Raw genomic sequence first — 12,500 nt, 5'->3', positions numbered from 1 at the left:
AGGCCTCTCCAGCCCCACAGTCATGCTAACAAGTCATCCTCATTGAGGTCATGAACATCCTCTTTCGTCTCTTTCATCCTCATTGGGGTCATGAACATCCTCTTTCGTCTCTTTCATCCTCATTGGGGTCATGAACATCCTCTTTCATCTCTTTCATCTCGCCCAACTGTCCCCCCGGCCCCGCCCCCTCTCTCTCTATCTGTCTTTCTCATGTCTCTTCTCTTCTTCACTCTCTCCATCTCCCTCTCTGTCTAACTCCTTTCTCCTCTCTTGCATGTATTTGTCTCTGTCTCTCTTGCACGTCTCTGTCTCTGTCTCTCTTGCACGTCTTTGTCTCTGTCTCTCTTGCACGTCTTTGTCTCTGTCTCTCTTGCACCTCTTTGTCTCTGTCTCTCTTGCATGTCTTTGTCTCTGTCTTGCACGTCTTTGTCTCTGTCTCTCTTGCACGTCTTTGTCTCTGTCTCTCTTGCACGTCTTTGTCTCTGTCTCTCTTGCACGTCTTTGTCTCTGTCTTGCACCTCTTTGTCTCTGTCTCTCTTGCATGTCTTTGTCTCTGTCTTGGATGTCTTTGTCTCTGTCTCTCTTGCACGTCTTTGACTCTGTCTCTCTTGCATGTCTTTGTCTCTGTCTTGCACGTCTTTGTCTCTGTCTCTCTTGCATGTCTTTGTCTCTGTCTTGGATGTCTTTGTCTCTATCTCTCTTGCATGTCTTTGTCTCTGTCTTGCACATCTTTGTCTCTGTCTCTCTTGCATGTCTTTGTCTCTGTCTCTCTTGCATGCCTTTGTCTCTGTCTTGCATGTCTTTGTCTCTGTCTCTCTCTTGCATGTCTTTGTCTCTGTCTCTCTTGCATGTATTTGTTTCTGTCTTGCACATCTTTGTCTCTGTCTCTTGCACATCTTTGTCTCTGTCTCCAGGGGCGGAGCGACCCTATCAGCCCAGAGGGGGCGAAGCTCTTAGGGGGGCCCCATCAAAAAAAAAAAAAAAAAAAAAATTTTGAAGGCCAGGCCAGGCCGCAGGGCCGGTTCCAGAACAAGATGACTAGGGGTGCATCCTAGATAGGAAGGGGTGCAGATGCCCGGCCTAAGGCCGGGCCCACTCGGGTGGCGGCCAAAGGCCGGCCGCCCGAAAAATTTGACATGTTATTTTACTAAAAATAATGCATTTGACCATCATTTCAAGTAGAATGATACCACCCAAGCAAGAATATTTCAATTGTTTCAAGTGCTTTACTGAAATATTTGGACCATATAATGATAATACAATTATCTCAACATTAAAAGGTTACATATAGGTGCCAAAAAGCCATAAAATCACATCAAAGAACAAAGAAAAACAACAACTATAATTCAAGTTTAAACAGTAAGTGTGCAGCTGTAGCATTTATAAAAAAAATTTTTTTTTTTTTTTTTTACTTTTCAACTGAGCATGCAGACAAATAAGGGTGCAATGCATGCTTTTGCACCCCCGTAGAACCGGGCCTGCCAGGCCGCGAAGAAAAATGTGCCTTTTTTGCATGTTTGAATCGGTTTTAGCCATATTTAGTGGAATATCTCATTTTAAACACACCAATGTTATTGTCTATTGATTGAATTCCTCTCAGACTCACACCACTGACTTTATTAAATAAAGTCATTTTAAGTCACAACTGTAAAATAGCTGATAGCCCCTATATCCGAAAACACAATTTGTCACTCATTGAGCCAAGTAATATTATGTCCAAGAAAGACTACAGTGAAGCCACTTTACAGACAAGCTTGTTCTGAAGAAGAAAAATAAAAACACAGGTTGCCAGCCAGGTGGCCTGGCCTGCAAAAAAAAAAAAAAAAAAAATTTTTTTTTGATGGGCCCCCCTGACGAGTGGGCCCGTGGCGGCCGCACCCTCTGCCCCGGCGTACGCTCCGCTACTGTCTGTCTCTCTTGCACGTCTTTGTCTCTGTCTGTCTTGCACATCTTTGTCTCTGTCTCTCTTGCACGTCTTTGTCTCTGTCTTGCACATCTTTGTCTCTGTCTGTCTTGCACATCTTTGTCTCTGTCTCTCTTGCACGTCTTTGTCTCTGTCTCTCTTGCTTGCACGCCGCTCTCTCCTCCTCTCTCCATCCTCTGTCCGCTCTCCCCCGACTCCCTCCCTTCCTCCCACCCATCCCCCTCGTAACGCTCATTACCGTAACATGAAATCGTTAGGATTGCCATCACAAATCTCTCTGCCGTGCTAATTCCATAATCATGACTGTCTGTGCCTCCAGCCCGTCGCCCCGGCATGCAGGGATCAGCGTACTCGCTGTGTGAGCTGCTGGACTACCAGGACTCCAGCACACACACACACACACACACACACTGTGTGAGCTGCTGGACTACCAGGACTCCAGCACACACACACACACACACACAGACACACACACACACACACACACACACACACACACACACACACACTGTGTGAGCTGCTGGACTACCAGGACTCCAGCACACACACACACACACTGTGTGAGCTGCTGGACTACCAGGACTCCAGCACACACACACACACACACACACACACACACACTGTGTGAGCTGCTGGACTACCAGGACTCCAGCACACACACACACACACTGTGTGAGCTGCTGGACTACCAGGACTCCAGCACACACACACACACACACACACACACACACACACACACACACACACACACACACACACTGTGTGAGCTGCTGGACTACCAGGACTCCAGCACACACACACACACACACTGTGTGAGCTGCTGGACTACCAGGATTCCAGCACACACACACACACTGTGTGAGCTGCTGGACTACCAGGACTCCAGCACACACACACACACACACTGTGTGAGCTGCTGGACTACCAGGATTCCAGCACACACACACACACTGTGTGAGCTGCTGGACTACCAGGACTCCAGCACACACACACACACACACACACACACACACACACACACACACACACACACACACACACACACACACACACACACACACACTGTGTGAGCTGCTGGACTACCAGGACTCCAGCACACACAACAGCAATTAGCATAAAGCCTTATTGCCTTGAATTGGATCTATAGCAGCGTGAAGAATACCGTACGGCCACTTCACCCTCTTCACCTGGTGCTCATCAGTCTTACTGATGGTGTGTAGATGTTGGCTGATAAGAGTCTTTGAGGTAAAAATTCATCCTCGCAACAGAACTCACGTCGTGTGCTATTCTTGGGATCGTAGATCACCCCGATCAATATTTGGGACATAACTCTATTTTGAACACTTGAAACCAGGCCGAATCAGAGCCACGGCACAGCACTGTGATGATGTCATCATCCGGAGACCTGCTTATATGAATAGGCATGAATATGATGCACATATGCATCCAGAGCTTTTCCATCACATCCCTCTAAACTAAATCCCTCTGGCTGCTGTATCTGTCGTCAGACACGGCTCCAGAACTGTATCTGTCGTCAGACACGGCTCCACAAATGCTGTCTTAATCTTCATAGATTAGTCTGGGCACTCATTGCATTATTATTTCTTCATTTATTTGTTAGTTTGTTTTTGGGAGAGCATTTATCTGATTCAGAAATCAAGATTGGAGCTATCCCAAAATCATGACAAATTCTGTTTTGGTGCGTTTTTTTTTTTTTTTTTTTTTGCATAATATGATATGAAATGACCTAATTAATATATGCGAGGTCTCGAGCCGTTGATTAGCGGTGATTAGTTGATTGCCAGGATGAGATGTTGGGGAGGAATAATGAATGCACTTAGTGAATAACATTGTGTGTGTCTGACAGAGAACAGCCTCATGGTGCTGTTGGATCTGCTGCTGGAGAACATTGTGTGTGTCTGACAGAGAACAGCCTCATGGTGCTGTTGGATCTGCTGCTGGAGAACATTGTGTGTGTCTGACAGAGAACAGCCTCATGGTGCTGTTGGATCTGCTGCTGGAGAACATTGTGTGTGTCTGACAGAGAACAGCCTCATGGTGCTGTTGGATCTGCTGCTGTAGAACATTGTGTGTGTCTGACAGAGAACAGCCTCATGGTGCTGTTAGATCTGCTGCTGGAGAACATTGTGTGTGTCTGACAGAGAACAGCCTCATGGTGCTGTTGGATCTGCTGCTGGAGAACATTGTGTGTGTCTGACAGAGAACAGCCTCATGGTGCTGTTGGATCTGCTGCTGGAGAACATTGTGTGTGTCTGACAGAGAACAGCCTCATGGTGCTGTTGGATCTGCTGCTGTAGAGATGAAATGACCTCTCTCTCTCTCTCTCTCTCTCTCTCTGCATGTGTCCAGCCTGCCCATGCTTCTGCATACATTACCCTTGAGTGTAGAGGCAGCCCAGCACACTGGAATTTAAAGCAGCTCCCCCACACCTGCTGGCAGCTATGTGTATTGTTTCTGGGGGGGAAAATGGCTCTCTATGAAATTTCTTACAATCCAATTTATTTTTCATGAGGTGATGTTTTTCTTCGGGTTTTTATATCCGAGCGCGGGAATAATCCTGTCAGCAGAGACACAAAGGTCACCTGTTGTGTGGACGTTATAGGTGCAGAAATTGGTTTCATACACCCGTACAGACACACACACACACACACACACACACACACACACACACACACACACCCGTACAGACACACACACACACACACACACACACACGGGCGCGCGCGCACACACGCAATCATGTGAGTGTATTGAGGCTTGAATAATGACTGACAGGTGTCAAGGGGTGCTGCCAGGTGTGATGATGGAGAGGACTGTGACGCGCGGTCCATTAAAACAGCAAGTCTCTGGTAACACGAGCTGACACCGTGCTAGCTCAGCTTTACCAACACTCATTTCTGTCTTCCTCTCATTCTCTCTCTCTCTCTCTCTCTCTGTCTCTCTCTCTCTCTCTCTCTCTCTCTCTCTCTCTCTCTCTCTCTCTCTCTCTCTCTCTCTCTCTCTCTGTCTCTCTCTCTCTCTCTCTCTCACTGTCTCTCTCTCTGTCTCTCTCTCTCTCTCTCTCTCTGTCTCTCTCTCTCTCTCTCTCTCTCTGTCTCTCTCTCTCTCTCTCTCTCTGTCTCTCTCTCTCTCTCTCTCTCTCTCACTGTCTCTCTCTCTCTCTCTCTCTCTCTCTCTCTCTCTCTCACTGTCTCTCTCTCTGTCTCTCTCTCTCTCTCTCTCTCTCTCTCTCTCTCTCTCTGTCTCTCTCTCTCAATTCAATTCAATTCAAATCGCTTTATTGGCATGAATGTCACGACAACAATATTGCCAAAGCATCAGAAAACAATTAAACAAAAGTAATGATTACATTACACACACATTACACAATAATACACATGACAATACAACATTGAGATGGATACATATCAGTTACAGTATATACAGTGTTCACACATGTATGAGTGTTGATGGAGGGTTTGTTATTTCAACAGGTCACATCATACTGTGTGTGTGTGCATGTGTGTGTGTGTGTGTGTGTGTGTGTGTGTGTGTGTGTTTGTGTGTGCGTGTGCGCGTGTGTGCGTTGGTCACTCACTGTTCCTCAGATTGTGGCAGGCTAACACATATTGTGCAGCCAGAGTTGCTGTGTTTCCTTCTCCCAGGACAGTTCCCAGTCTGGACTGCTCATCCAGCTCTTTGAATTGGGGGATTTGGGAGCCGAGTTTGTTAAAGAACATTTCTCTAACTGTTTTGAATTTTTCACATTGTAGGAGGAAGTGCATCTCCGTCTCGACCTCACCTGTCAAACAGTGACCACATGTTCTATTTTCTTTTGGTTGCCATGATTTCTTATGTCTTCCTGTTTCGATTGCCAGTTGGTGGTCACTGAGCCTGTACCTGGTGAGGATCTGTCTCTGCTTCCTATCTCTGACAGTAGAGAGATATTCTGCCAATTCATAATCTCTGTTCAGGGCCAGATAGCATTCTAATCTACTTTGATTTTTGGTTTCTTCTTTCCAATGTTCCAAGTAGGTTTCTTTGCATTGTTTAATAATTTGGTTTACCTGAATTGGTGTTTGGGAAGCAGTGTTAGTCTGAGCCTGGTGGAGATGTGGCTGAGGAGGGACAGTTAGTCTCAGCACCAACTGACATAGTGGACTCTTTTCTGGGTTCAGCTCTTGGGTTTGCAGGGCTTTGAAGTGGAGGCTATCTGGGGGACTGGATTTAAGATGATTTACAAATTTTAGTGCTCTCTTTTGAATGTTAATTGTTAATGGATAACGGCCCAATTCTGATCTGCACGCATTTGTTGGTGTTTTTCTTTGTACATGTAGGATGTGTCTGCAGAATTCAGCATGTAGGGATTCTGTTGGGTGTTTCTCCCAGCTGATGAAGCTATGATGACTGAGTGGACCCCATACTTCACTACCGTACAGTGCAATGGGCTGGATCACACTGTCAAATATTTTAAGCCAGATTTTAATTGGAATTTGGATATTATAAAATTTCATTTTGATTGCATGTAGGGCTCTGCGAGCTTTTTCTTTTAGTGCGTTCACTGCCAGGCTGAAGCTGCCTGAGGCTGTTATTGTGAGGCCGAGGTAGGTGTAGCTCATGGTGTGTGGTATGATGGTGTTTCCTAAGGTGAACTGGTGTCTGTCTTCCTGACATCTGGCCTTTTTTTGGAATACCATGATATTCGTTTTTTTCAAATTGACTGCCAGGGCCCAGCTCTGGCAGTAGCGGTCCAGCAGGTCCAGCTGCTGCTGTAGTCCCTGTTTTGTGGGGGACACCAGAACTAGATCATCTGCATAGAGCAGGAATTTGATTTCCTTGTCCAGAAGAGAGAGGCCCGGGGCGGTGCTTAGTTCCAGCTGCTCTGCAAGTTCATTGATGTAAATGTTGAACAGCGTTGGACTCATGTTGCAGCCCTGGCGGACACCTCTCGCCTGGGCAAAGGATTCAGTGCATTTGTCTCCAATCTTCACGCTGTATCTGCTTGTCATGTACATGCATTTAATAAGGTCATACACTTTGCCACCGATACCACATTGAAGAAGTCGGTAATATAGGCCTTCATGCCAAATTGAATCGAAGGCTTTTCTAAAGTCAATAAAACAAGCAAATATTTGACCATTTTTTGTTTGGTGTACATGTTTTTCAATGAGTGTGTGAAGAGTGTAGACATGGTCGGTGGTCCGATGTTTGGGGAGAAAGCCAATTTGGCTTTTACTCAGGATATTGTGATTTTCAAGGAAATTTGAAATTCTACTATTTATAATGCTGCAGAATAGCTTTCCCAGACAACTGCTGACACAGATTCCCCGGTAGTTGTTGGGATCCAGTTTGTCCCCACTCTTAAAGATGGGAGAGATAAGGCCCTGGCACCACATGTCAGGAAAACAGCCTGAACTCAGTATTATGTTGAACAGTTTGAGCACAGCATCCTGCATGTTAGGGCTGCAGTTTTTGAGCATTTCATTTTTTATGTTGTCTGGGCCACAAGCTTTTTTTGTTTGGAGACATTTAGTCTTTTTTGACAATTCATCCCAAGTGATTGGGAAGTCAAGGGGGTTTTGATTGTTTTTTATGGTTGATTCTAATGATTCTAGTTTTTCTTTGATAAGATCTTGAGTTGAATTCAATTTATTTATAGGGATGTCTTCAAAGAGATTTTCAAAGTGGGTTCTCCAAATATCACCATTTTGTATGGGTAATGCTTGTGCTTCTTTTGTGCTCAAGGCATTCCACATTTCCCAAAATTTATTTTGGTTTATGGACTGTTCAATTTCATCTTATTTATATCTTTTGAGGGTGTTACTATAAGCTGTTCTTAATTCTGAGTCATTTGGTTGGTGATGTTTTAAATTCGAAATTTTCCTCAGGTCTTTTCTGATGGTTTTACACTCGTTGTCAAACCATTTTTCAGTATTTTGTTTTTTGTTATGCTTCTTTTTCACTTTAGTAAGGTTAGCCTTAATTGCTGCCTTGTGAAATAGCATATTCACATCAGTGATGGCTAAATTTATACCATCTCTGGTGGTGTCGTACTCATTTTCTTTAAATTTCAATATTTGGTTTGCTATATCTGGGGAGTTCTGGGCCATAAGAAATTGGTGGCCACTGTCTTGACTCCACCTATATGTCTGCTTTAAATTGTACAGCTTACTGGGTTGCTGTGGTGGTTGTTTGGTTTGAGCAGAAAGCTTGAGGTAGATATTAATTTGGTTGTGGTCTGAGAGGGGGGATTGCTCCCTGACAGTGAATGCACTGATAGTGGAGGGGTCCATGTCAGTGATTGCATAGTCTACTACACTGGACCCAAGAGCTGAGGAGTATGTGAATCTCCCTAAAGAGTCCCCTCTGAACCTACCGTTAACTATGTACAGGCCTGAGGCTCGACAGAGCTGCACTACCTCCTTGCCACTTTGGTTTATTTCTGAGTCAAGGCTGTTGCGGTAGGTGATGGGGGGGTGTGATATGAAGGGGGGACTGATCAAATAAATGGCTGTTCCCTTGTGGATCAATGAAGTCAGGTTCACTTCCTGTCCGACCATTTAGATCTCCAATCAGAAGCACTTTACCCTGGGCCTGGAAGTGGCTGATTTCTGATTGAAGTATTTCAAAAATGTCTTCTTCAAAATAGGGAGAATCTACTGGTGGTATATAAATAGCACATAGATATATATCCCTGTCAGTTATTCCTAAAAGTTTATCTAGTCTCAGCCATATATGTGATTTCCCTTGTTTTACTGGTGAGATGTGGCTGTTGAGTTCTCCTCTGTACCACACCAGAATCCCCCCAGATGTTCTACCTCTGCGTATGTTTCTAAATTTTAGAGAGGGCACTTTGACTTGGTTGTATCCTGAGGGACAGTGAGTGAGCATGTCTTGTTGACACCATGTTTCAGTCAGTACAATAATATCGATATCTTCAATAGATTTCAGGAATTCAGGGTTTCCACTCTTCAGCCCAAAGGTTGAAGAATGGAGACCCTGGATATTCCAGCAGCTTATATGAAATGAGCGCATCAAAAACAATCAAAATCAAAATGGACCTGTATAGTGAGACAAATATTAAACACCTTCAACTATCTATACATTTACCATACTGAATAATTATAATAATTTGATATTAATTATATGGAGACATACTACTTTAACTGGTACTACCACTATTGACTACTATCATTTACTACTACTCTTTCTTACTACTACTTTTCCATGTTGTTCTACTTTTTCAAGTGGTAAAATGTGCATCTTAGCTGAACAGAAGTCGGGTGCACAGGGTGTGCAGCATCTCCCTGATGTCTCCCAGTTCAGAGGTAGCACGGGGAGGCCCTGTGGCAGTAGGCTGGGCCACAACTGCTGCATAGCTCCGCTGTTGTGGGTAGGGAGGGGGACCAGCAGCAGTTACCGCTGCGTAGCTTCGCTGCTGTTGGTGGTTAGGGGGACAAGGGGCCGGTGCTCCTGCATATCGCTGCTGCTGATGTTGCACGGGGGGGTTGTGGGCAGGGGCTGAGGAGGAGGAAGGTAGGCTCCTCTGGTTATGCTCCACAGTGGTGAGGTGGTGGGCACGTGGGGAGTGGGAGGTCCAGGCAGAGCTGTCATGTCTCCTCGTTGCAGGGGGGGTGATCCTGGGGTGGTGATGGGGAGGAGGAGGTCTGGCATGGCCTCTGAGACTTGTATTAGAGGAGGGGGTGGGGGGGCTGCGTCCCAGAGCAGTGTCTTTGAGGGTCTTTGCAAATATCTTGACACTCTCTTTATATAGATGGAGTCCATCATAGAGGTCCCAGGTGCCAATGTTTGAGTGGAGGGCCAAGTGCACATTGGGTAAGGTGGCACATCCTCTTCTGATCTCCATATTAATGTCATGTATGACATGAGGAGGGATGTCTGTCCGAGGCAGCAGTGTGGAGACTACAATACGGCTGTCAGGGAACTCCCTGCTGGCCTGCACTGCCATCTTCCTCACTGCCTCGGCAGTGTCCCTACGGAGGCTGTGCAGGTCATTTGTCCCTGTGTGGATCAGCAGGTATTGAGGGCTCCTGAGAGTCTCCTTTTTCAACAGCTTCATTGCATGGTCTGTGGTGCTGCAGCGTTTAGATAGCACTTTCATACCGGGAAAAAGTTTGTTCGTGTCCAGGAATTTCCCATTCGAGTCAGCCAGCAGGACCACCTGTGGGGCTTGCTCTTTAAGCTGAGTGGAGGAAGGTTGGGATGTGTTGGCAGCTTGCTGTGTGGATGTGTCAGGGGGTGCCTGGGTGTTGGGCTGGGTGCAGGGCAGCGGGGGTGGGACAGAGACACAGCAGGGGTTTGGGACACTGACAGGGAGGGTCTGTGTTTCCCTATGTGTCATTGTGGGGACTAAGGAGAGTTGGTCTGTCAGGTGTTGGATTTGCCTGCTGAAGCTCCTTTCTCTCTTCTCAGCATCATCCTTCACTTTGGCTAACTGAGCACGGAGCACACTGTTCTCCTGTTTGAGTTCCTCCACACTTCCTCTGACGTCAGATGCTAAGGTCTGATTGTCTCTCCTGAGCTGTTGTAGCTCCTCTTTTAGCTCCTGCACAGTGGTGTCTGGGGGGTCAGACAGCCTGGCCTGGGTGTCTCTCCTGAGCTGTTGTAGCTCCTCTTTTAGCTCCTGCACAGTGGTGTCTGGGGGGTCAGACAGCCTGGCCTGGGTGTCTCTCCTGAGCTGTTGTAGTTCCTCTTTTAGCTCCTGCACAGTGTTGTCTGGGGGGTCAGACAGCCTGGCCTGGGTGTCTCTCCTGAGCTGTTGGAGCTCCTCTTTTAGCTCCTGCACAGTGGTGTCTGGGGGGTCAGACAGCCTGGCCTGGGTGTCTCTCTTGAGCTGTTGGAGCTCCTCTTTTAGCTCCTGCACAGTGGTGTCTGGGGGGTCAGACAGCCTGGCCTGGGTGTCTCTCTTGAGCTGTTGGAGCTCCTCTTTTAGCTCCTGCACAGTGTTGTCTGGGGGGTCAGACAGCCTGGCCTGGGTCAGCTCTTTGAATTCAGCAAAGTCCAGCTCCAGCAGGGCCACACACTCCTTCAGTTGGTTGGTGGAACTGGCAGGTGTGGGAGGGGCAGAGATGGAGAGAGTGGTGTGGTTCTCTACTGGGCTCTCCTCATCTTTACTGCCAGAGGGGAAATTGCTCCTCATGGTGTCCACTTCCACTTTCAGCAGGGGAAAAGTCTCTTCAAAGGACTCCAGGTTGGCCTCATTCCCCTGGATCATGACTTTTCCTTTGGTGTAATATGTGATGGTAAGCAGAGGGTCATCTTTGTCAAGGTGTGCATCTTTACAGATCTTCAGTCTGCCTCCCGAGCCGATGCCCTCACTGAATACATGTGCATATTTACTGCACAGAATGTCTTTCCAGAAATAGATTTGGTCAGTGAAGAATATGAAGTTGTTCTTCTTCCTTCCTTCTTGGTGTTGGGCGTAGTCAGTGAAGAGGACCTCTGGGTTTTCCTGCAGTGTTTTCTCCTTATGTTTCTCTTTAGCTGCTGCACTCTTACATGTGGCAGGGTACTCAACTTCCCTGCTGCCCACTCTGGGGTCTGTGCTGTGCTTAGTCGCCTGCTGATTGGTTCCCATAGTGCCCACTTTTTAACTCCAAGGGGAGCTAGACTAACTGGTTACTTTGCTAGCTTTTCTACCCTACAGGCACTGGCAAAAAAAAAAAAAAAAAAAAGTTTATCAGGTTACCAGCAAGGATCAGGATCAGTGGCAGGTAACAGTAGCAGTTCACAGCTAGCTATCGGTCGGTTGGTTAGCAACTAGCTGACAGATGGTTAGCAGCTAGCTGACAGTTGGTTAGTTGGTTAGCAGCTAGCTGACGGTTGGTTAGCAGGTAGCTAGCAGTTTGTTTAGCAGCTAGCTGACAGATGGTTAGCAGCTAGCTGACAGTTGTTTAGTTGGTTAGCAGCTAGCTGACGGTTGCTTAGCATGTAGCTAGCAGTTGGTTAGCAGCTAGCTGACAGTTGCTAAACAGCTAGCAAACGGTTCACAGCGGTTTAAGAAATATGGAGGATATTCCTTCTGTTTTTGTTGATTAAAGTTGTTACCTCTTCTTTAAAGTCCTTTCTGAAGATTATTTGAAGGTTATTTTGCAAAATGTCTCACTTTTTTAGGTCCAAGTTTGAGATTCATTCAGGAGCTCATCTCAGTGCAGCCACTCTTGTCTTGTCTCTCTCTCTCTGTCTCTCTGTCTCTCTCTCTCTGTCTCTCTGTCTCTCTCTCTCTGTATCTCTCTCTCTCTCTCTCTCTCTCTCTCTCTCTGTCTCTCTGTCTCTCTCTCTCTGTATCTCTGTCTCTCTCTCTGTCTCTCTCTCTCTCTGTCTCTCTGTCTCTCTGTCTCTCTCTCTCTGTCTCTCTGTCTCTCTCTCTCTGTATCTCTCTCTCTCTCTCTCTCTCTCTCTGTCTCTCTGTCTCTCTCTCTCTCTCTGTCTCTCTGTCTCTCTCTCTCTGTATCTCTCTCTCTCTCTCTCTCTCTCTGTCTCTCTGTCTCTCTCTCTCTGTATCTCTGTCTCTCTCTCTGTCTCTCTGTCTCTCTGTCTCTCTGTCTCTCTCTCT

Source organism: Poromitra crassiceps, assembly GCF_964638095.1.
Source record: "Poromitra crassiceps genome assembly, chromosome: 16".
Taxonomy (NCBI): Eukaryota; Metazoa; Chordata; class Actinopteri; order Beryciformes; family Melamphaidae; genus Poromitra; species Poromitra crassiceps.
This window is presented reverse-complemented; position numbering follows the sequence as displayed.